General features: G+C 40.1%; 1 non-coding gene across 1 annotated transcript; it reads left to right on the forward strand.

Moving 5' to 3' along the window:
* The first annotated feature begins 228 nt into the window (after positions 1-228).
* LOC148568423 (small nucleolar RNA R71) lies at positions 229-336 on the forward strand. Its single transcript, XR_015882548.1, has one exon. It is a non-coding gene; the product is annotated as a small nucleolar RNA R71 (small nucleolar RNA).
* Positions 337-22,447: the final 22,111 nt, after the last annotated feature.

The following is a 22,447-nucleotide window of genomic DNA, read 5'->3' on the forward strand; positions in this document are numbered from 1 at the left end:
CTGAGTCAGAGTAGTAGTTTTCTTGCTAGAAGATACCTCTGCAACAGCTTTTGACCGGCTTTGTTTCTGCCTGTGATTCCAAGTAGATTCAGCCAAGTCGCTGATCAATTGCCATGTCTCATTAGTGGTCTTGTACTTTTTCATAGACCCATTGCTAGCACTTTCCAATGTGGTCTTATCTTGGGGCCTCATGCCCTGTGTGACGTAGCCGAGCAACACTATCTTGTCAATCATATGGTGAGGGCATGCTTCCAGAATGTTGTTGAAGCGCTCCCAGTATTCATAGAGGGTCTCGGACTCGTCTTGAACAATCATGGAAATGTCTTTCCTCAGTTTATCAGTAACTTCAGTTGGAAAGAATTTTTCCAAAAATTATCTTCTAAGCATATCCCAATCAGAAACAGTTGTTGCGGGTTGAGTGTAGTACCACTCTCTTGCCTTTTTCTCAAGAGAAAATGGGAAGGCTTTTAACAGAATAGAAGTTTCATTTGCACCATCACGCCTGACAGTAGAACAGGCTGCTTAGAAATCCCTAAGGTGCTTGATAGGCTCTTGAGTAGGTAAGCCATGAAACTTAGGCATCAAGTTGAGTAGTGCAGTCTTTATTTCAAAATCTGTAGCTACTACTGGGTGATGCGCTTGAAATGGTTGTATTGTAAAATCAGGGGCTCCAGCCTCCTGGATAGTAACTCTCCTAGGTGCTGCCATGTCACCTGCACGTAAATCAACCGAATCAGTATAAAGGGAGCTTGTTTCTTCCTTACGTGACATTTTAGATTCGCCCTCGGGGAGGACTAACCGACGCCAAGCTTGCCTTATACGGGAAATAGTTCTTTCAATCTCAGGATCAAATACTGGCAAGCTTGGATCAGAAAGTGAACGCGTCATTTAACGAAAGAAACATGCAGCTCAAAGTAGCAAACATAATATAAAATGCAAATAAATAAATTCCAATCAATAACTTAGCACTCTATTGCAACTCCCCTGCAACAGCGCCAAAAATTGACGTGGCGGAAATTGGCGAGTTAAGAAATTATTATGAAAGATACGTTGCAAGCATAGTTATTAACCAACCAAAAATCCGCTTATCAATTTAGAAGGGTTGTCACAAAATTAGAATTAAAATACTGGGAGTATGAATCCCAGGTCGTCTCCCAACGAGTTGCAGAAAGATGTGCTATTTTATTAATAAGATGTTTTCTAAAATGGGTTGAGTTGATAAACAGGAAATTAAATCAGAGAATTTATGTTATTTAAATAAAAACTTTGACCGGGAGTAGATTAGTCGGAAGGCCTATCTTTGTTGGAGTTCTCCCAAGATTAATTGATAATTGAAGGTTGTCTGCTCAGTTATCCCTTACCGGATAAAGGAAAGTTAAGCAAGTTGGAAGTCAGTTTCTACTCACAAGTTCTAATCCTCTCCCTTGAGAAGGACTAGTGTCAGTGACTAGAGGGCGACCCAACGCTAAACCCAACTATAATTTTACTCTTGAGCATTCCAACTTAAGGTCTTCCTTTCAACCAACTCCCAATCAAGTTATGGAACTACTCGCTCATTATGATTGTAAACTTCGCAAAATAAGAAAAGGGAATAAAAAAAGACATGATGAATAATAATCAAAAGGATCAATTAAAAATAAAAAAAGTTCTTGTATTAATAAATTCTAAAAATAATCCAATAGTAACTCTGAATAAATTAAGGATATGAAAGAGTAAGTGACAAGTAAGGAAACAAACTAGAATGACGAAGTCTTGACGAAGGTAATAACTGTTCTAAATATCCCAATCCAAAAAGCAATAAAAATCAAATTCCTAAGACTGTGAATATGTAGAGAGAAAACTTAGAGGAGGAGTAAAATCAGATCTAAAACTAAAAATTATGCGGAATGAATGTTGTTTTCGTCTCTGCATGTTCCCTGGCTCTAATATGCTTTTCTGGGCCAAAAATTGGGTCAAAATAGGGCCCAAAATCGCCCCCAGCGAATTCTGCAGATCACGCACGTCACGCGATCGCATCATCCACGTGTTCGCGTCATCCAGCATTTTGCCTTGCCACGCGTGCGTGTCGTCCATGCATTCGCGTGTGCAGTTTCCAATCCATGCGTTCGCGTCAGGCACGCGAGCGCGTCACTGCAATTTCCTCTAATTCGCACGGTCGCGTGAGCTATACGTCCGCGTCACTTCTCGCTGGTCATCTCCTCAATTTCTTGTGTTTCTTCCATTTTTGCAAGCCTCCTTTCCAATCTCCAAGTCATTCATGCTCTATAAAGCCTGAAATACTTAACACACAGATCACGGCATCGAATGGAATAAAGGAGAATTAAAATACATAATTAAAAGTCTCTAGGAAGCAAGTTTTCAACCATGGAGTAATTTTTGGGAAGGGATTGTAAATACATGCTAATTTAATGAATAAATGGGTAAAGATTTGATAAAATCACACAATTAAATACAATATAAACTATAAAATAATGGTTTATCATGGACCCCCTTGTAGTTACTGGTGCACAAATTGTGAATCACACTTTTCACAACTCGTACCACTGACCAGCAAGTGCACTGGGTCGTCCAAGTAATACCTCACGTGAGTAAGGGTCGAATCCCACGGAGATTGTTGGTTTGAAGCAATCTATGGTTATCTTGTAAATCTTAGTCAGGAAATCAATTATGTTTATCATTTGAATTGCAAATAAACAAGAGAGCATGGATTAAAGGTTACTTGTTATGCAGTAATGGAGAATATGTTGGAGTTTTGGAGATACTTTGTCTTTTGAATCTCTACTTTCCTCTGTCTTCTTGTTCACGCACGCACGTCCTCCTATGGCAAGCTGTGTGTTGGTGGATCACCGTTGTCAATGGCTACCTTCCATCCTTCCAGTGAAAACTACGCTCACGCGCTCTGTCACAGCACGGCTAATAACCGGTTGGTTCTCGATCCGGTTGGAATAGAATCCCTTGATTCCTTTGCGTTTGTCACTAACGCCCAGCCTTCAGGAGTTTGAAGCTCGTCACAGTCATTCAATCCTTGAATCCTACTCGGAATACCACAGACAAGGTTTAGACTTTCCGGATTCTCATGAATGCCGCCCTCAATTCTAGCTTATACCACAAAGATTCTGATTAAGAGATCTAAGAGATACTCATTCAATCTGATATAGAACGGAGGTAGTTGTCAGGCACACGTTCATGGGTTGAGAATGGTGATGAGTGTCACAGATCATCACCTTCATCACAGTTAAGCGCGAATGAACATCTTAGATAGGAACAAGCGTGTTTGAATAGAAAACAGAAATATTTGCATTAATTCATCGAGACACAGCAGAGCTCCTCACCCCCAACAATGGAGTTTAGAGACTCATGCCGTTAAAGAGTACAAAGTTCAGATCTAAAATGTCATCAGATGCAAAATAAGTCTCTAAAAGTTGTTTAAATACTAAACTAGTAGCCTAGGTTTACAAAAAATGAGTAAACTATGATGGATGATGCAGAGATCCACTTCTGGGGCCCACTTGGTGTGTGCTGGGGCTGAGATTTAAGCAATTCACGTGCAGAGGCCATTTGTGGAGTTGAACGCCAGTTCTTGTGCAAGTTTGGGCGTTCAACTCCAGCTTTTGATCCTTTTCTGGCGCTGGACGCCAGAATTGGGCAGAGAACTGGCGTTGAACGCCAGTTTACGTCATTTATCCTTGTGCAAAGTATGGACTATTATATATTGCTGGAAAGCCCTGGATGTCTACTTTCCAACGCAATTGGAATCATGCCATTTCTAGTTCTGTAGCTCCAGAAAATCCACTTTGAGTGAAGGGAGGTCAGAATCCAACAGCATCAGCAGTCCTTTTTCAGCCTGAATCAGATTTTTGCTCAGCTCCTTCAATTTCAACCAGAAAAATACCTGAAATTATAGAAAAACACACAACTCATAGTAAAGTCCAGAAATATAAATTTTTCCTAAAAACTAATGAAAATAGACTAAAAACTAACTAGAACATACTCAAAACTATATGAAATTAACCCCAAAAAGCGTATAAAATATCCGCTCATCACAACACCAAACTTAAACTGTTGCTTGTCCTCAAGCAACTAGATAAATAAAATAGAAGACTAATAGGTTGAGAAGCAATAATATCTCAGAGTTTTTGAGTGAAGCTCATATTCTAATTAGATGAGCGGGACTAGTAGCTTTTTGCTTCTGAACAGTTTTGGCATCTCACTTTATCCATTGAAGCTCAGAGTGATTGGCATCTATAGGAACTTAGAATTCAGATAGTGTTATTGATTCTCCTATTTTAGTGTGATGATTCTTGAACACAGCTATTTTATGAGTATTGGCCGTGGCCCTAAGCACTTTGTTTTCCAGTATTACCACCGGATACATAAATGGCACAGACACATAATTGGGTGAACCTTTTAGATTGTGACTCAGCTTTGCTAAAGTCCCCAATTAGAGGTGTCCAGAGTTCTTAAGCACACTCTTCTTTTTGCCTTGGACCTTGACTTTAACCGCTTAGTCTCAAGTTTTCACTTGACACCTTCACGCCACAAGCACATGGTTAGGGACAGCTTGGTTTAGCCGCTTAGACCAGGATTTTATTCCTTTAGGCCCTCCTATCCACTGATGCTCAAAGCCTTGGGATCTTTTTTATTTGCCCTTGCCTTTTAGTTTTAAGGGTTATTGGCTTTTTGCTCTTGCCTCTTGGTTTTAAGAGCTTTTGGCTTTTTCTGCTTGCTTTTTTTTTTCTTTCTATTTTTTTTTTCTGCAAGCTTTGTTCTTTGCTGTTTTTTCTTGCTTCAAGAATCATTTTTATGATTTTTCAGATTATCAATAACATGTCTCATGTTCATCATTCTTTCAAGAGCCAACATATTTAACAGTCTTAAACAACAAATTCAAAAGACATATGCACTGTTCAAGCATTCATTCAGAAGACAGAAAGCATTGCCACCACATTTAACTAATTAGAATTTCTCTTATTAAAACTCGAAATTTTATTGCCTCTTATTCAAAAGATCTACTACTTTATTCATGTTTGCTGATGATGAGAAAAATAAACTATAGCTTAATTGGAGATAAAATCAAAATAGATACTAATTACTACTATATGACTCCTAAGGTAAACTTCTATAAGGACACTGTCACAGAGTTAAGGCAGAAATTGGAAACTAACAACCTTTATTCTGGGGGAACGGGGATTCCTCTGATCCTTGGGGTGCTTGGTCCTGCAAGAGAAGACTTTTGGCGCTTCAATTCCCTTAAGTCACGCCCTTGCTCCTCTTGTTCTTTAAACATATAGGTCAGCATTTGACTGTGTTCCTTCTGTTCTTTTATTATTTGCTCCATAGCTTCCCGTATCTTGGTAACAGACGTCTCAAGATACTCCCAGCATTCAGATTGAGGGATCTCTGGGAGGAATTCCTGTGCTCTCTTCTTGATGGGATCATCCTGTGCTTGTTGTTTTTCCATTGATGCTTTGGTGATTGGCTTCTCAACTGAGATATACTCAGTTATTCCCATCCTTACTCCAGCGTCCTTGCAGAGCAGAGAAATCACGCTTGGATAAGCTAACCTGGCCTCTTTAGAATTTTTGTTAGCAATTTTGTAGAGTTCAGCTGAAATCAGCTGATGAACCTCCACTTCCTTTCCCATCATGATGCAATGGATCATCACTGCTCTTTTAACTGTGACTTCAGAACGGTTGCTAGTAGGCCACAGAGAATGCCCAATGAAGTCTAGCCATCCTCTGGCGACTGGTTTGAGATCCTCTCTCTTGAGTTGATTTTGGACACCCTTTGTGTTGGTGGTCCACCTGGCTCCAGGGATACATATGTCCTCTAGAATCTTATCCAGGCCTTTGTCTGCTCTCATCATCCTCCTGTTGAAGGAGTCTGGATCATCCTTCAGCTGAGGTAGCTTTAAGATCTCCCTGATCCTGTCAGGGTGGGTATGAACAATCTTTCCTCTAACCACAGTCCGATAGTCATAGAGAGCAGTCCCAGATAGTTTCTGCTTGTCAGTTTGCCACATATTAGCATAGAACTCCTGGACCATGTTCCTTCCCACTTTCGTTTTAGGATTAGCTAGGACTTCCCAGCTCCTGATTTGAATTTGCTCCTGGATCTCTGGGTATTCATCTTCTTTCAGATCAAATCTAACTTCCGGGATCACTGATCTCAGACCCATTATTTTGTTATAATGGTCCGAATGTTCTTTAGATAAGAACTTCCCTTGATTTCAAAGTGGTTTTGGAACGCTCTCTTTCTTGCCTCTTGGAGTGGGTTGTTTTCCTTTGGGGGCCATGATCTTAGTGATTGCGGATAAACACACCAAACTTAGAGGTTTGCTTGTCCTCAAGCAAAAGAAGAGAAAGGAGAGGGATAGAAGGAGAGCTAGGGGCAATTGTTGATGGGAGAGGAGGGAGGCCGAACTCAAATTTATAAGGGGGGTGTTTTTTCGAAAAAAGAGATAAAGATATGATAAAAAGATTTATTTGGAAAAGATAAGATAGAAGATATGATAAGAGAAGATATAGTTTAAAATTGAGAGGATATGACAGATTTTTGAGAAAGATAGATTTAATTTTTGAAAAAGATAAAGTGGAGGTTTTGAAAAAGATACTGATGAGTTGAAAAAGATAGATTTGTAAAAAAATTTTTTGAAAAGAGTTGGATTGAATTTGCAAAGATGCCTGGTGCTTATGGATTAAAATACATTTGATATTTTTAGTGGTAGGGTTTTTTAGAAATTATGGAATTTAGAAATCAGGGTTCTCGACATGTTTATGTAAAATCATGCATTGAAACATAAAATTTGAAATTAGAATGGAAAAACGTGTGGAAAAAATGAATTTGGCTCCTCCCTGCCTTCCTGGCGTTTGGACGCCCAAACACTGCCTGTTTTGGGCGTTCAGCGCCCAAATGCTGCTCTCCTGGGCGTTCAACGCCCAGTTGCTGCCATTACTGGCGTTCAACGCCCAGTGGGTGCCCATTTTTGGCGTTGAACGCCCAGATTGCTACCATTACTGGCGTTCAACGCCCAGTGGATGCCCATTTTGGGCGTTGAACGCCCAAAATACACTTTTACTGGCGTTTTCTTGCCAGTGAGCTCTTTTTCTCTGTTTTGTGTGCAGATTCCTTCTGTAACCCTGTGAACTTATGCAATTGATTATTTACCTTGTTATCAATGAACTCTATATAAACAAATAAAAATAAAAATAAAAAGAGAAATAGGGCAAGATGCTTAGAAGATTGATGCCCCATGGCTAGGTTGCCTCCCAGCAAGCGCTTCTTTATTGTCTTTAGCTGGACCTTGCTGAGCTTTTAATCTAGCTTCAGCCTTGAGCATTCTTGCTCAATGTTGCCTTCAAGATAATGCTTGATTCTCTGTCCATTGACAATGAACTTCTTATCAGAATCAATATCTTGAAGCTCCACATAACCATATGGTGATACACTTGTAATCACGTATGGTCCCCTCCACCGGGATTTCAGTTTCCCGGGGAATAGCCTGAGTCTAGAGTTAAACAACAGAACCTTCTGTCCTGGTTCAAAGATTCTAGATGACAGCTTTCTGTCATGCCACTTTTTTTATTTTTCTTTATAAAGCTTGGCATTTTTGAAAGCTGTGAATCTGAATTCCTCTAGCTCATTTAGCTGGAGCAATCGTTTTTCTCCTGCTAGTCTGGCATCAAAGTTTAGGAATCTGGTTGCCCAGTAGGCCTTATATTCCAGTTCCACGGGCAGGTGACATGCCTTACCATACACGAGTTGGTATGGAGAGGTACCTATAGGGGTCTTGAATGCTGTCCTGTAAGCCCACAGAGCATCATCCAAGCTCTGTGCCCAATCCTTTCTACGGGTATTTACTGTCCGTTCCAGGATTCTCTTTAATTCTCTATTAGAGACTTCAGCTTGCCCATTGGTTTGTGGATGATATGGAGTGGCCACCTTGTGGCGAATTCCATACCGAACCATGGCAGAGTAAAGCTGTTTATTGCAGAAGTGAGTGCCCCCATCACTGATTAGTACTCTAGGGACACCAAACCTGCTAAAGATATGTTTCTGGAGGAACTTTAGCACTGTTTTAGTATCATTAGTGGGTGTGGCAATAGCCTCAACCCATTTTGATACATAGTCAACTGCCACCAGAATATAAGTGTTTGAGTATGAAGGTGGAAAAGGTCCCATGAAGTCAATTCCCCATACATCAAACAACTCAATTTCCAAGATTCCTTGTTGAGGCATGGCGTAACCATGAGGCAGATTATCAGCTCTTTGGCAACTGTCACAGTTACGTACAAACTCTCGGGAATCTTTATAGAGTGTGGGCCAATAGAAGCCACATTGGAGGACCTTGGTGGCTGTTCGCTCACCTCCGAAATGGCCTCCATATTGAGATCCATGGCAATGCCATAGGATCATCTATGCCTCTTCTCTAGGCACACACCTACAGATTATTCTGTCTGCACATCTCTTAAAGAGATAGGGTTCATCCCACAAGTAATACTTTGCATCAGTAATTAATTTCTTCTTTTGTATCCTGTTGTACTCCTTGGGTATGAACCTTGCAGCCTTATAGTTTGCAATATCGGCAAACCATGGTGCTTCTTGAATGGCAAATAAATGCTCATTAGGAAACGTCTCAGAGATCTCAAGAAAGGGGAGGGACGTCCCTTCCACTGGCTCTATTCGGGATAGATGATCAGCCACTTGGTTCTCTGTCCCTTTTCTATCTCTTATTTCTATATCAAACTCTTGCAGAAGCAATACCCATCTGATGAGCCTGGGTTTTGAATCCTGCTTTGTGAGTAGATATTTAAGAGCAGCATGGTCAGTATACACAATCACTTTTGATCCTACTAAGTATGATCTGAACTTGTCAATGGCGTAAACCACTATAAGTAATTCTTTTTCTGTGGTTGTGTAATTTTTCTGGGCATCATTTAGAACGCGACTGGCATAATAAATGACATGCAGAAGCTTGTCATGCCTCTGTCCCAATACTGCACCAATGGCATGATCACTGGCATCACACATTAGCTCAAATGGTAACGTCCAGTCTGGTGCAGAAATGACTGGTGCTGTGACCAGCTTAGCTTTCAGCGTTTCAAACGCCTGCAGACACTCTGTGTCAAACACAAATGGCATGTCAGCAGCTAGCAGATTGCTTAGAGGTTTTGCGATTTTTGAAAAATCCTTTATAAACCTCCTATAGAATCCTACATGCCCCAAAAAGCTTCTGATTGCCTTAACATTGGCAGGTGGTGGTAATTTTTCAATTACCTCTATTTTTGCTTGATCCACCTCTATTCCCTTGTTTGAGATTTTATGCCCAAGGACAATTCCTTCAGTCACCATGAAGTGACACTTTTCCCAGTTTAAAACTAGGTTGGTCTCTTGGCATCTTTTCAGAACAAGTTTCAGGTGATCAAGACAGGAGCTGAATGAGTCTCCATATACTGAGAAGTCATCCATGAAGACTTCCAGAAATTTTTCCACCATATCAGAGAAAATAGAGAGCATGCATCTCTGGAAGGTTGCAGGCGCATTACATAGCCCAAATTGCATCCTTCTATAAGCAAACACTCCGGATGGACATGTGAATGCTGTTTTCTCTTGATCCTGGGGATCTACTGCAATCTGGTTATAGCCTGAGTAGCCATCCAAAAAGCAGTAATAATCATGACCTGCTAGTCTTTCTAGCATCTGGTCTATGAATGGTAAAGTAAAATGATCCTTTCTGGTGGCTGTATTGAGCCTTCTATAGTCAATACACATGCGCCACCCTGTAACTGTTCTTGTAGAAACCAGTTCATTTTTTTCATTATGAATCACTGTCATGCCTCCCTTTTTTGGGACGACTTGGACAAGGCTCACCCAGGGGCTATCAGAAATAGGATAAATAATCCCAGCCTCTAGTAGTTTGGTGACCTCTTTCTGCACTACTTCTTTCATGGCTGGATTTAGCCGCCTCTGTGGTTGAACCACTGATTTGGCATTATCCTCCAATAAGATTTTGTGCATGCATCTAGCTGGGCTTATGCCCTTAAGGTCACCTATGGACCACCCAAGAGCTGTCTTGTGTGTCCTTAGCACCTGAATAAGTGCCTCCTGTTCCTATGAATTTAAAGCAGAGCTTATGATCACTGGAAAAGTGTCACCTTCTCCCAGAAACGCATATTTCAAGGATGGTGGTAATGGCTTGAGCTCGGGTTTAGGAGGTTTCTCCTCTTCCAGAAGAAATTTCAGAGGCTCTTTCATGTCCTCTGAATCCTCCAAATCAGGCTGAACATCTTTAAAGATGTTTTCCAACTCTGATTCAAGACTCTCAGCCATGTTGACCTCTTCTACCAAAGAGTCAATAAGATCAACTTTCATGTAGTCTTTTGATGTGTCTGGATGCTGCATGGCTTTGACAGCGTTCATCTTGAGCTCATCATCATTGACTCTCAGGGTTATTTCCCCTGTTGGATGTCAATGAGGGATCGTCCAGTTGCTAGGAAGGGTCTTCCTAGAATGAGAGTAGCACTCTTGTGCTCCTCCATCTCCAGCACAACAAAGTCAGTAGGAAAGGCGAATGGCCCAACTCTGACAATCATGTCTTCAATCACGCCTGATGGGTATTTAGTAGAACCATCAGCAAGTTGGAGACATATCCGGGTTGGTTTAACTTCTTCAGTTAAGCCAAGCTTTCTGATAGTGGATGCAGGTATTAGGTTGATGCTTGCCCCAAGATCGCATAAAGCTGTCTTGGTGCAATTACCTTCTAATATGCATGGTATCAGAAAACTCCCAGGGTCTTTAAGCTTTTCAGGAAAGCTTTTCAGAATGACTGCACTGCATTCTTCAGTGAGGAGAACTCTTTCTGTTTCTCTCCAATCCTTCTTATGACTCAAGATCTCTTTCATGAACTTGGCATAAGAAGGTATTTGCTCAAGTGCTTCTGCAAATGGAATCTTTATTTCAAGAGTCCTGAGATAATCTGCAAAGCGAGCAAATTGCTTATCCTGCTCCTCTTTCCGGAGTTTTTGAGGATAAGGTATCTTGGCTTTATATTCTTCAACCTTAGTTGCTGCAGGTTTATTGCCTATAGAAGTGGTTGAAGAAGCCTTTTTAGAGGGGTTGTTATCAGCATTTGTGTGTGTCTGATCCCTCACTGGCGATTGAGTGCCAGAGTTAGAAGCTGGAGTGAAACTGGACGCCAGCTCCTTGTCTGCTCTTGGCGTCTGAACGCCAGAACTGTGCCCATTTTGGGCGTTCAGCGCCAGATCTTGCCTATTTTGGGCGTTCAACGCCAGATCTTGCCCATTTTGGGCGTTCAACGCCAGATCCTTGCCCATTTCTGGCATTGAACGCCAGTCCTACCTTGTTTCTGGCGTTGAACGCCAGTCCTGAGCATGGTCTGGGCGTTCAGTGCCAGCCTTCCACCAATTTTCTGGCGTTTTAGTTCCAGAATTACTTTTCCCTGGGCTCTTGCTGTCCTCAGGTGAATTTTGGGTGGTTTGCTCATTTCTTAGCTTTTTGCTGCCTTGAGGTGGGGTATTTAATGTTTTCCCACTTCTTAGTTGAACTGCTTGGCATTCTTCTGCTATTTGCCTTGACAGCCGCTGCTTTGTTTGCTTAAACTGTTCGTCCATATGTATATTAGCCATCCTTGTCTCTTGTAACCTTTCTTTGAATTCGGCTAACTGCTTTGTTAGAAAGTCCAATTGCTGATTGAATTCAGCAGCTTGTTTTACAGGACTGAGTTCAGCAGTTGCTGTCTTAACCTCTTCTTTCATGGAAGAGTCATTGCTTAGGTATAGATGCTGATTCCTGGCAACTGTATCAATGAGCTCTTGAGCCTCTTCAATTGTCTTTCTCATGTGGATAGATCCACCAGCTGAGTAATCAAGAGACATCTGAGCTCCTTCTGCAAGCCCATAATAGAAGATGTCTAACTGAATCCACTCTGAAAACATTTCAGAGGGGCATTTTCGTAGCATCTCTCTGTATCTTTCCCAGGCATCATAAAGAGATTCATTATCTCCTTGTTTAAAGCCTTGGATGTCCAGCCTTAGCTGTGTCATCCGTTTTGGGGGAAAGTACTGATTCAGGAATTTTTCTGTCAGCTGTTTCCATGTCTTTATGCTGGCCTTAGGTTGGTTATTCAACCACCTCTTAGCTTGATCTTTTACAGCAAATGGAAACAGTAATAGTCTGTAGACATCCTGATCTATTTCTTTATCATGTACTGTGTCAGCAATCTGTAGAAACTGTGCCAGAAACTCTGTAGGTTCTTCCTGTGGAAGACCGGAATACTGGCAACTTTGCTGCACCATGATAATGAGCTGAGGATTCAACTCAAAGCTACTGACTCCAATGGAGGGTATGCAGATACTACTCCCATATGAAGCAGTAGAGGGGTTAGAATATGACCCCAGAGTCTTCCTGGACTGTTCATTTCCGCTTAGGTCCATGATGAAGAAAGGGAGATGATGTAAAATAGAAAAAATATTTTTATTTATTTATTTATATATTTATTTCGAAAATGAAATAAATTAAAATAAATAAAGATTGAGTGAAGATTTTCGAAAAACTGAGGAGAGAGAAAGTGGTTAGGAAGTTTTGAAAAGGATATGATGATTTTAAAAAAAAAAAGTTTTAAATTTTGAAATAAAAATCTGAATTTTTAGAAATATATTTTGAAAAATTGTTTTTAAAGTAGAGAGCAAAGATATTTTTTATTTTTAAGAGGAAAGAGAAAAACAATAAGATAGCACAAGATTTAAAATTTTTAGATCTAATGCTCCTTATTTTCGAAAATTTTGGAGGGAAAACACCAAGGAACACCAAACTTAAAAATTTTAAGATCAAGACACAAGAAAAACTCAAGAACACTTTGAAGACTCACAAGAACACAAGAACATGAAGGACGAACACCAAACTTAAAATTTTTAGAAAACCAAAATAAATTTTCGAAAATTTTAAGAAAAATCAACAAGAAAACACCAAACTTAAAGTTTGGCACAGGATTTAAAAAATTATTTTTGAAAAAGGTTTAATAAGAAAATAAGGATTCTAAAGATTTAACACGACAATAATACGAGACTCTAAACAAAAAGAGAAATTTTTCCTAATCTAAGCAACAAAATAAACCGTTAGTTGTCCAAACACGAACAATCCCCGGCAGCGGCGCCAAAAACTTGGTGCACAAATTGTGAATCACACTTTTCACAACTCGTACCACTGACCAGCAAGTGCACTGGGTCGTCCAAGTAATACCTCACGTGAGTAAGGGTCGAATCCCACGGAGATTGTTAGTTTGAAGCAATCTATGGTTATCTTGTAAATCTTAGTCAGGAAATCAATTATGTTTATCAGTTGAATTGCAAATAAACAAGAGAGCATGGATTAAAGGTTACTTGTTATGCAGTAATGGAGAATATGTTGGAGTTTTGGAGATGCTTTGTCTTCTGAATCTCTGCTTTCCTCTGTCTTCTTGTTCACGCACGCATGTCCTCCTATGGCAAGCTGTGTGTTGGTGGATCACCATTGTCAATGGCTACCTTCCATCCTTCCAGTGAAAACTACGCTCACGCGCTCTGTCACAGCACGGCTAATCACCGGTTGGTTCTCGATCCGGTTGGAATAGAATCCCTTGATTCCTTTGCGTTTGTCACTAATGCCCAGCCTTCAGGAGTTTGAAGCTCGTCACAGTCATTCAATCCTTGAATCCTACTTGGAATACCACAGATAAGGTTTAGACTTTCCGAATTCTCATGAATGCCGCCCTCAATTCTAGCTTATACCACAAAGATTCTGATTAAGAGATCTAAGAGATACTCATTCAATCTGATATAAAACGGAGGTGGTTGTCAGGCACATGTTCATGGGTTGAGAATGGTGATGAGTGTCACAGATCATCACCTTCATCACAGTTAAGCGCGAATGAACATCTTAGATAGGAACAAGCGTGTTTGAATAGAAAACATAAATACTTGCATTAATTCATCGAGACACAGCAGAGCTCCTCACCCCCAACAATGGAGTTTAGAGACTCATGCCGTCAAAGAGTACAAAGTTCAGATCTAAAATGTCATCAGATGCAAAATAAGTCTCTAAAAGTTGTTTAAATACTAAACTAGTAGCCTAGGTTTACAAAAAATGAGTAAACTATGATGGATGATGCAGAGATCCACTTCTGGGGCCCACTTGGTGTGTGCTGGGGCTGAGATTTAAGCAATTCACGTGTAGAGGCCATTTGTGGAGTTGAACGCCAGTTCTTGTACTAGTTTGGGCGTTCAACTCCAGCTTTTGATCCTTTTCTGGCGCTGGACGCCAGAATTGGGCAGAGAACTGGAGTTGAACGCCAGTTTACGTCGTCTATACTTGTGCAAAGTATGGACTATTATATATTGCTGGAAAGTCCTGGATGTCTACTTTCCAACACAATTGGAAGCATGCCATTTCGAGTTCTGTAGCTCCAGAAAATCCACTTTGAGTGCAGGGAGGTCAGAATCCAACAGCATCAGCAGTCCTTTTTCAGCCTGAATCAGATTTTTGCTCAGCTCCTTCAATTTCAGCCAAAAAAATACCTGAAATTACAGAAAAACACACAACTCATAGTAAAGTCCAGAAATATGAATTTTTCCTAAAAACTAATGAAAATAGACTAAAAACTAACTAGAACATACTCAAAACTATATGAAATTAACCCCAAAAAGCGTATAAAATATCCGCTCATCAGTTACCAACAAGCTCCACCATATGCCTATGAACCCCCTCCTCAACATAGCTTTGAACCATGGTGCATGGCAGGAATTAGACCAATTAAGAGAATCTTAATAAGATAAATACATTGCAAGTATAGCCCTTAACCAGCTAAGATCCACCTCACCAATTTAAAAAGGGTTGTCACAAATTTTAGAATTAAAAATACTGGGAGTATGAGTCCCAGGTCGTCTCCCAACGAGTTGCAGGAAAGCGTGCTATTTTATTAACTAGAAGTTTTCCAAAAAGTTGAGTTTTGATAATGAGTAAAATTAATTATAAATTAAAGCAATAAAAATAAACTAAGAACAATTATTGATATTCTAAATAAAAAGCCTTGACTGGGGAGAATGATTAATTGGAAGTTCTATCCTTGTTGGAATCTTCTCAAGTGTAGTGTAAAGAGGTTGTTGTTTTCACTTAGTTAACCCTTACTAAATAAAGGAAAGTCAAGTGATTGAGCTAACTCTTACCCGTAAATCCTAGTCCTCTCCCTTGGGAAGGTCTAGCGTTAATAGATACAGAATTAGCCAACAACGTCCAATTTAACTAAGCACTTGAGGATTCCAACTCAAGTGTCTCCTCTTAATCAACCCCATGTCAAGTAGAAAATCTACTCCATTAACATGGAATTAATACTCATAAAAATATAAGAAGACATAATTAAATGAAATAAAATAGAGATTTAAAATTAATTAAAAATAAAAGTAACTCTATATATTAATAAATCCAAAATGCAACATACTTATTTGAATAGGGTCAATGAGCAACATGAAAATAGTAAAGGAATAAGGAAACAATCTAAAGTGATGTCTTCACGGAGGTAATGACTCTTCAGCATCCAAAATCCAATGCAAAAGCATAAACTATCAATGTAGAGCTAATCTAGATTCTGATCTAAAACTAATAGTAATCCTAATATCAATCTATCTGAATGTATGTGGATGCGTGTTGAGTCTCTGCATGTTCCCTAGCTTTCATCTGTGTTTCTGGGTCAAAACGCGGCCGGAAATCGCCCCCAGCGTATTCTGTTATTTTTGCAGATCGCGCAGGTCATGCGTACGCGTCGTCCACGCGTTCGCGTCATTCAGTGATTTTCCTTGTCACGCGTTCGCGTCATCCACGCGTTCGCGTCATTCGTGCAGACTCCACTCCATGCGTTTGCGTCAGGCACGCGTTCGCGTCACTGCGATTTCTTCATTTCACGCGCTCGCGTGAGCCATGCGATCGCGTCAGTGTTTGCTGGTCATCTCCTTGGTTTCTTGTGTTCCTTCCATTTTTGCAAGCTTCCTCTCCATTCTCTGAGCCATTCCTGTCCTATGAAGCCTGAAACACTTAACACACAGATCACGGCATCGAATGGGATAAGGGAGAATTAAAATGTACAAATTAAAGGTCTCTAGGAAGCAAGTTTTCAACCATAAACAATATTAGGAAAGAATTATAAAATCATGCAATCCATATGAATAAGTAGGTAAAGACTTGATAAAACCACTCAATTAAACACAATATAAATCATAAAATAATGGTTTATCAAACCACCATACTCACAAGCCACCTACAACCAAACACTTCCATATGACCCTAATCCTTATCCACTATACCAACAATCATATGAACCATACATAGAACCACCCACGTTCCAACACAATTACCCCCAAGAACCACCACCTCAATATACACCATCTCCATATCCGTATCAAGATGAACCACCTTTCCATTATGAGCCCTTTCTCCCAACAAATGAACCCTCCTATCCATCCCAAGCTCCCATAGATGATTCCTTTAGTGTTATTCGCCAAGGGCAACGGGAGCTTCAAACTGCACTTACCTCTACTCTCACTGGTCTCATATGACATCACATAATATATACATCACTTACCTTCCTTACCTCTTTCTGGCCTCTGGCCCATGATTCACGGCCTTCGGCCCAAATTCACAATTTAAATGCATATTCCACAAATCAATATTCATTATTCAATTCATCAAATTCTCAACACACCAAACATACAAATTCACACTTTCAACCCAATCATTAATTTACATTACATATCAACTATACATATTAGTACCAACCATTTACACAATCCAAACTTAATCCTAGGGGCATCTAGCCTAGGAATTCTCATCACACCACACGGTACTTAAATAAAACTTAAACCGCACCTATTGGAGCCAAACCAATTGAGCCTCTTCTTTGGAAGTCTCCACCAACCTTAGCTCCAAGCCTTACCAAAGCTCCACAAGCAAAACCAACCTCCCAATTGTGCACCAAAATCAACTAATACACTAACATAACCAATTTCACACTTACAATCAACTTATGGTTCATGAAAATGATAAATCACAAGGGTTGGAGGGTTTCTTACCTTAACCCACTGTATTTTATGATGAATATCACCAATGGCTCATACTAGAGCACCCCTGATAAACCACTATTTTATGGTTTATCTTGTGCTCAATTGAGTGGTTTCATCAAGTCTTTCCACACTTATTCATACAAATTGTATGGTTTTATAATTCCTTCCTAGTTTTGTTTTATGGTTGAAAACTTGCTTCCTAAGCCTTTAATTTGTGTATTTTAATTCCACTTTTATACCATTTGATGCCGTGATCTGTGTGTTCAGTGTTTCAGTCTTTGTAAGGCAGGAATGGCTTAGAGGATGGAGAGAAAGCTTGCAGAAATGGAAGGAGCACAAGAAATAAAAGAGACAACCAGCGAGCATCGACGCGCACGCATAGCTCACGCGTGTGCGTACCTGATGCGTACGCGTGGATTGAAGTTCTGCTAGATGACGCGTTCGCGTGCTTGATGTGTACGCGTGACACGCAAAGATGACCAGCGACGCGTGTGCGTGCTTGATGCGTACGCGTGACATGCGCGATCTGCAGAAATCACAGAAAACACTGGGGGTAATTTTGAGCTGAGTTTGGACCCAGTTTCCGGCCCAGAAACACAGACTAGAGCCAGGGAACGAGTAGAGACTCAAGGGAGATTCTCATTAGCATAGTTTTAGTTTTAGTTTTTGAATCTTAGAGAGAAATTACTCTTCCTCTAGGTTTTCTACACATTCATAATTTCTAGTTTTATGCTTTTGCTTTGGATATTGAGAAGAGTCATTACCTCCATTGAAGTTATTATTATAGTTTGTTTTCTTATTCCCTTACTCTTCCATATCCTTAATCTTTGTTCAGAGTTACAATTGGATTGTTTTTAGAATTTATTAATGCAAAGGATTACTTTTACTTTTAATTAAATTGTAGTTATTGTTTATCATGTCTTCCTTCTATTCCCTTTTTAATTCTGTGCAAGTAATTTTCATGTCAATAGAGTAGACTCCTAACTTGACTTGGGGGTTGATTAAATGGAGACCCCAGAGTTGGAATGCTCAAGTGATTAGTTAAATTGGAAGTTATTGGCTAATTCTCTATTTACTAATGCTAGACCTTCCCAAGGGAGAGGACTAGGATTTACGAATAAGAGTTAGCTCAATCACTTGACTTTCCTTTATTTAATAAGGGTTAACTAAGTGAAAATAACAACCTCTTTATACTACACTTGAGAGAATTCCAACAAGGACAGAACTTCCAATTAATCATTCCCCTAGTCAAGACTTTTTAATTAGAATATATAAATCTCTTTTAATTTTCATTGCGTTAATTTACAATTATTTATTTCCTGTTATTCAACTCTCAAAAATTCTCGGAAAACTCCTGATTAATAAGATAGCACCCTTTTGTCAACTCGTTGGGAGACGACCTGGGATTCATACTCCCATTATTTTTATTTTAATTTTGTGACACCCTTTCTAAATTGATAAGCGGATTTTAGCTGGTTAAGAACTGTACTTACAACGCTGTTCTTATATTATAAAATTCTTAATCGGCCAATTTTTGCCACCATCAATTTTTGGCGCCGTTTCCGGGGAGTTGCAATTGTGTGCTAAATTATTAGTTAGTGTACACATTTTTAATTTTTGCATATTTTATTTTATTTGATTACCATGAGCTATATGTTTCTTTCATTGAATGACGCGTTCATTGCCTGATCCGAGCTTAGCCGCATTTGATCCTGAAATTGAAAGGACTCTTTCAAGTATTAGGCGAGCTCGGCGTCGGTTAGTATCTGAGGGTGGTGAAGTGGTTGTTATCAATTCACCAGTCTCTTCTGAAGGCGAATCTGAAGCGGCATTCGAGGAAGAAACAAGCTCCTCTACTACTGATTCAGTTGATTTACATGCAGGTAACATGGCAGCGCCCAGGAGGATTACTCTCCAGAAGGCAGGAGCCCCAGACTTTACTATGCAACCGTATCAAGTGCGTCACCCAAATCTGGCTACAGATTTCGAACTGAAGACTGCATTAATCAACTTGATGCCTAAGTTTCATGGCTTACCTGCTCAGGAGCCTATCAAGCACCTAAGGGATTTCCAGACAGCCTGTTCTACTGTTAGATGTCATGGTGCAGATGAAACTTCTATTCTGCTAACCGCCTTCCCATTTTCTATTGAGGTAAAGGCGAGAGAGTGGTATTACACTCAACCTGAAGCGACCGTTACTAACTGGGATACGCTCAGGAGAGAATTCCTGGAAAAATACTTTCCAGTTGAAGTTACAGATTGACTAAGAAAAGAGATCTCTTGCATTATTCAAGGCAAATCAGAGACTCTTTATGAGTATTGGAAGTGCTTTAAGAATCTTCTGGATGCATGTCCCCATCACATGATTGACAAGTTAGTGTTGATCAGCTACTTCACTCAAGGCATGAAGCCTCGGGATAAGACCACATTGGATGGTGCAAGTAATGGTTCTCTGAAAAAGTACAAGACCGCAGATAAAGCGTGGCAACTGATCAGCGACCTAGCTGAGTCCACTCAGAATCATAGGCACAGGAACAACCACCTAAGGCTGTTGCAGAGGTTTCCTCTAGCAGTGAAACTACTACTTTCACACAAGCTGTATGTGAGATGACCAACCTACTGAAGCAAATACAGCTAAATCAACAACAACCTCAGCCTCCCTCACCACAACAAAGTCAACAGTTGGTTCCTCAAAGAGTATGCAGAATATGTGCTGATTACACTCATTACACTGATGAGTGCCCGCAGCTCCAACAAGAAGACAACACCTTGGCAGCTACTCATAATTTCTATGACCGCCCGAATCAAGGATACAATCAACAAGGCGGCAATTACAACCAAGGTGGAAACCACAATCAAGGTTGGCATGACAACTCCAACCAGGGGTTGAAAGATAATTCCAACCAGGGATAGAGGGACAACTACAACAGAGGAGGCAGAGACAACAATAAAAATCAGAGGTAGAACAACAACAACAAACAGCAGAACCAAAATCAGCCTTACAGAGCACCTCACCAAAGGCAGTCCCAAGCGCCTTAGAACAACCAACAGCAGGTTCCTCAAATCACTTACCCATCTTCCTCTCCCAATGATGAGTTGCTACACTCTCTTGCACAAAGACAAACGACCATGGAAAACACACTCACTGGTCTGACTTCTGCTATACAAGCTCTCGTCTCTCATATTGGATCGTCGAGTACCTCCAACACTCAACCTTCAAACTCCAGTACAATTCCTTCTCAACCTATACCCAACCCCAAGGGTGGCATCAATGCTATCACTTTGAGGTCCGGAACCACACTGCAAGAAAGGAATCATGAGGAGCCAAGCTTAGAGAAAAACATACAAGTTGAAGGCGTTGTGGAGGCAGAGGATGCTGAAGAAGAGGATGTAGTACAAGACTTGGTTGAAGAAGAAGTAGCTCAGCCAAGGAATGGAGCACCAAGGGGTGCAGAAGCTGCAAGTGGTAGGTGATATACCTGAAAAATGTAGTGACCCATGTCCATGCATGGTTACTATTACTATAGATGGTGTGAAATTTCCTGAATGTATATGTGATTTAGGAGCGTGTGTTATTATAATGCCATTGTCTGTATATGATGCTTTGAGGCTCCCTCCCTTAAAAAGGTCGGCAGCTCATTTTGTTTTAGCACATAAAAACATTATCTCTCTGGTTGGAATTGCTGAGGACGTGCTGGTGAGCATTAAGGGGCTCACATTTCCTATTGACTTCTATATTTTGGAAATGCCCCCTAATGACTCAGGAATACCATCATCCATCCTGCTTGAAAGGCCATTCCTGAAGACTTCAAAATTCAAGCTGGATGCCTTCTCAGGAACTTACACTTTTGAGATAGATGGCAGAGCAGTGAGCTTCAATCTGGATGAAGCTATGAAGCATCCCCCTGAAGATCATTCCATCTTCCAGTGTAACATCATTGATGAAACTGTAGCTACAGTTCATTAGGAGGAAATAGAAGAAAGGCACATGGAGCAAGATGCAAGTGTGGGGACACCCTCTGGACAAGGGAAAGACACGTTACAATTATCACTAGTTTTAGATGATCAAGTGCCTAGCCATGAGCAGAAATTAGAATTAAAGCCCCTTCCGCCCCACCTCAAGTTTGCTTACCTTGAGAATAATCAGAAACTCCCGGTTATCATTGCAAGGGAACTCACTTCCCAACAGGAGGAGCAACTGCTCAGTGTGCTGAGAAGACACAAGAAAGTAATTGGGTGGAGCTTGGCGGATATAGTAGGCATCAGCCCTCAAATTTGTGAGCACATAATATTTTTAGAAGAGGGAGCAAGACCTGTCCGTCAACCCCAAAGAAGACTGAATCCCACCATCTTAGAAGTTGTCAAGAAAGAAGTGACCAGGATACTTGAAGCAAACATCATCTACCCCATCTCAGATAGTGAATGGGTCAGTCCAATACAAGTGGTGCCCAAGAAGTCTAGAGTCACAACAGTAAAAAATGAGCATGGAGAGCTCTTGACAACTAAAGTGCAGAATTCATGGAGAGTTTGCATTGATTATAGGTGTCTCAACCAAGCCACTCGCAAGGATCATTACCTCTTGCCATTTATTGATCAGATGCTTGATCGCTGAAGAGAGAACTTTTGCGTGGTCTAGAATTCAGAATAAATTCCCATTGCAAGTATAGCTTCTAAACCAACAAAAGTCCTTTCTTACAAACGTTTTGGTTGTCACAAGTAACAAACCCCTAAATAAATTGATGACCGAAGTATTTAAACCTCGGGTCGTCTTCTCAAGGAACTGCAGGGAAGTATGTTCTTATTATTGGTTATGAAGATTGTAAATTGGGGTTTTGAAAGTAAGGAGCAAATAATTTAAATTGTAATTAAAATAAATAAATGACTGTAAAATAAACTTTTGGTAAGGTATGGGAAATTGGAAGTCCTATCCTAGTTATCCTAATCAATGGAGATGAGAATTGAATCTTAATCCCACTTAGTTAGCCTATACTAAAGCAAGGAAGATCAATTGGATCAATTAGTCTGATCTTCAGGTTCTAGTCAATTCCTAAGAAAGGACTGGAATTATTGAAGTTCAATTCAATTAGCAAAGATGACAATTATCAATCACGTTGAGTTTGATAACTCCTGAGTTACTGATTTCTTAACCAAGATCAAAAGGGGAAAAGTAAATCTACAGCAATAAAAATGTCTTCAGATTGGAAGCAACAGTAACATAAATAAAAGAGAGCAATCATAAACTGAAATACCTCAAATAACATTAATTAAGAGAATTATCTGTAACATAGAAAAGTTCATAAATCAACTTGAGAAGATAAATAATTAAAAGAAATATTGAGCCT

The sequence above is a fragment of the Arachis ipaensis genome, chromosome B4 (genome assembly GCF_059453495.1).
Source record: "Arachis ipaensis isolate K30076 ecotype BB chromosome B4, ASM5945349v1, whole genome shotgun sequence".
In the NCBI taxonomy this organism is placed as follows: domain Eukaryota; kingdom Viridiplantae; phylum Streptophyta; class Magnoliopsida; order Fabales; family Fabaceae; genus Arachis; species Arachis ipaensis.